Source organism: Gossypium arboreum, chromosome 7 (genome assembly GCF_025698485.1).
Source record: "Gossypium arboreum isolate Shixiya-1 chromosome 7, ASM2569848v2, whole genome shotgun sequence".
NCBI lineage: Eukaryota > Viridiplantae > Streptophyta > Magnoliopsida > Malvales > Malvaceae > Gossypium > Gossypium arboreum.
In genome coordinates this window covers 22,639,243-22,642,657 of record NC_069076.1, presented here as the reverse complement: position 1 = coordinate 22,642,657, position 3,415 = coordinate 22,639,243, and the positions used below count along the sequence as shown (strand labels likewise).

Sequence of the window (3,415 nt, the reverse complement as noted above, 5' to 3'; positions counted from 1 at the left end):
TAGACAAGGAATCGTAAAAATCCCTGGATCTTTCAGTTTGTTAGGTAGCTTGTTTTGCAAAATAGCTGAGCAAACTGCATTTAACTCCACATACGATGACTCATCTAACTTTCGTTTGTTTTCTAAAATCTCCTTTAAAAATTTAACTGCATTGGCATCTGTGAAAGAGCTTCAATAAACGGCAAGTTAATATGTAATTTTTTAAAGTAGTTTAAGGAATTTACCAAATTGTTCGTTTGTATGGTCTTTCCTTGTCGCATTGGGGTATGGCACACGAGGTCTATATTCTTTGCTTACCAAAATTTGTGTACCATGACACACCTCAACCTCACCATTGCTTACCACAGCTTGTTGCCTCGTTTCAAATTTAGGTTCAGCTAACCCGTCTTTGCCGCGCACAGTGATGGCATGGAGTTGCTCCCTTAGGTTAGTTTCCTATTACTGGGCAAGCCACCTTGCTGTCGTTCAGAGATCAACTTAGCAAGCTGACCTATTTGAGTTTCAAGCCCTTGAATCGATGCTTGCTAATTTTTAAGTGCTGTCTTGGTATTCTAAAAATGAGTTTCTGACATCGAGATAAATTTTGTAAGCATCTCCTTAAGGTTCGGCTTTTTCTCATATTGGTAAGGTGGTTGTTGAAAACTTGGAGGGTGTTGTGGCTTTTGATTCTCTTAACCACCCCATGAAAAATTGGAATGGTTCCTCCAACCTACATTGTAAGTGTTACTATAAGGGTTATTCTGAGGTCTAGAATTGTTACCCATATAGTGGACTTGTTCTCCCTCGGTGCTGGGGTTGAAGGATGGATAGTCTATGTTGTGCATCCCTCCTCCATTTGAATCACACCTAATCCCTGGATGTACCTGAGTAGAATCATACAAACCATCAATATTTTTATTCAATAGTTCTACCTGGTTAGATAGCATAGTGACTGCGTCGAGGTTGAAAACACCAGCTCCTTTTGTCAGCTTCGTTCACATGACTTGCCACTGATAGTTGTTTAGTGAAATATCTTCAATAAATTCATAAGCCTCTTCAGGTGTTTTGTTGTTCAAGGTTCCACCGGTGGCTGCATTAATCAGTTGACTTGTTGACGGGTTCACATAGTTGTAGAAGGTCTAAACCTGTAACCATAAAGGTAACCCATGGTGAGGGCACCTTCTCAATAAATCATTGTATCTCTCCCGTGCATCATAAAGTGTTTCGAAATCCTTCTGCACAAAAGAAGAGATATCATTCCTCAACTTACCCGTTTTAGCCGGCAAAAAATATTTAAGCAAAAATTTTTTGGTCATTTGTTCCCAAGTAGTGATTGACCCTCGTGGTAATGAGTTGAACCACTGTTTAGCCATATTCCGTAACGAAAAGGGAAAAAACCGAAGGCGAATGGCATTATCAGAAACGCCATTTATTTTGAAAGTATCACAGAACTCTAAGAAGTTGGCCAAATGAGTATTTGGGTTTTCATCCTGCAAACCATCAAACTGAACAAACTGTTGAATCATTTGTATAGTGTTAGGTTTCAGTTCAAAATTATTTGCAGCAATTGTAGGTCTAACAATACTCGATTTAGCCCCCACTAAATTAGGCTTAGCATAGTCGTACATAGTGCGAGGAGTAGGATTCTGATTCACTAGATTTTCGGCAACCATAAGAGGCAGCAAATTATTTTGATTTTCAGCCATCTCCTCGGTAGTATTGGTATCGTCCTTGTACTCTTCCTCTATATATTGTAGACTTTCTACGAGCTGTGCTTTCAATTTTGCTGTCAAAAAGTAGAGGTCCTGATGGGTTTTTTTCTATTCATAAACTATAAGAACCTATCAGAAGCAAATAAAAGAAAAATTAGTAAATTAAAATAAAACAAAAATCAATTGCAATAAAAATAAAAATGGCTAAAGTAATAAAAAACCAAGCATTCCTAATATCTTAGTCCTCGGTAACGAAGCCAAAAACTTGATGGTCGCTAAATTGACTAAAAATTCGACTACGACAAGCGCACCTATTGAACAGTTGTATAGTTATGGTGAGACTGGAAATATCGTATCCACAAGGACTAAAAGTACTAGTAATTACTATCGTTTTATTATCTAGCCTAAGAATTAAAGGAATGTTTTTAAACTAAGATTAACTATCTAATTAACTAAGAGCACGACAGAGATAAGAGTTGGAAAATACTTTTGGAAAACCGATGGAGAAGACAATACCCAAGGAAGAATCCACCTAGACTTCACTTATTACTTCTGAATTAGACGATTTATTCACTTGACTTAATCTGTAGAAATCCCTAGCTTATGTTAATATCTCTCTCGAGACTAAAAACAACTAACTCTAGGTTGATTAATTGAAATCTCTTTCTAATTAAAACCCCTATTGTCACATTAACTCGATCTATGGATTCCCTTATTAGATTTGACTCTAATCCGGCAGATTTATGTCATCCTATCTCTAGGATTGCAATCAACTTCACTTAATTATGGAAGATCTACTCTTAAATAGGGACTTTTGCTCCATTAAATAAGCACATCAAAACCTGAATTAATATCCTAAAATATTAAAGCAAGGATTAAAACTTATAATTAAGAATAAGAACAAGTATTTATCATATAATTCAAAAGATAATAAGATTCATCTTAGGTTTCATCTTCCCTAGGTATTTAGGGAATTTAGTTCATAACGATGGGGGAAAACATCTCAAAATTGGGAAAACAACAAAACATAAAGAAACACAAAAACTTCGATAGGAATTGAATGGAGATCTTCAGTCTTGAAGTAAATCCTGCTTCCGAGCTAATTCCAATGGCTTTCTTTAAGTATTTTTTTGTCTTCTCCTCTCTGAGTCCCTCTTTGATCCTCTTCTCGTATGTTTAAATAGACTTTGGTATGCCCAAAATAGCCCAAAATTAGCCTTTTTTGAGTAGAATTAAAATAGGTCTCGATAGGGACATGGTCGTGTGGCACGCCCGTGTGATGGTGCTCAGGCCATGTGTAATTCTGACATGGTTTTAAGTCGACACAGCCATGACACATAAGCGTGTGGCCTACCCGTCTATCTCAGATGGGCGTGTGGATTACCCATGTGGAAGTGTCTAGGCCGTGTGAAGCACTAAAATAAACCCATTTTGTCCGTTTTTAGCCTTTTTCTTGCACTTTTTGCTTTCCTATGCTCATCTGGATATATAACATGAAATTAAAGGATTAGGAGCATCAAATCCACTAAATCTTATGATAAATCATCCAAAAATATGCCAAGCATCGGATTAAAATATGTTACTTTTGAGGTTTATCATCAACCTACACCTAAATTCAACAGATCACATGGTCATGCCTTGCACCCGTGTATGGCACACAGTCATGTGGTAGACCATGTGTGTAATGCCCCCACGCTCGAGACCATCACCGGAGTCGAGCTTGA

General features: G+C 37.3%; 1 non-coding gene across 1 annotated transcript; it reads left to right on the top strand.

Annotated features, from left to right (window-relative positions):
* The first annotated feature begins 1,140 nt into the window (after positions 1-1,140).
* On the top strand, positions 1,141-1,247 carry LOC128295756 (small nucleolar RNA R71). Its single transcript, XR_008286314.1, has one exon. It is a non-coding gene; the product is annotated as a small nucleolar RNA R71 (small nucleolar RNA).
* The last annotated feature ends 2,168 nt before the right edge of the window (positions 1,248-3,415 follow it).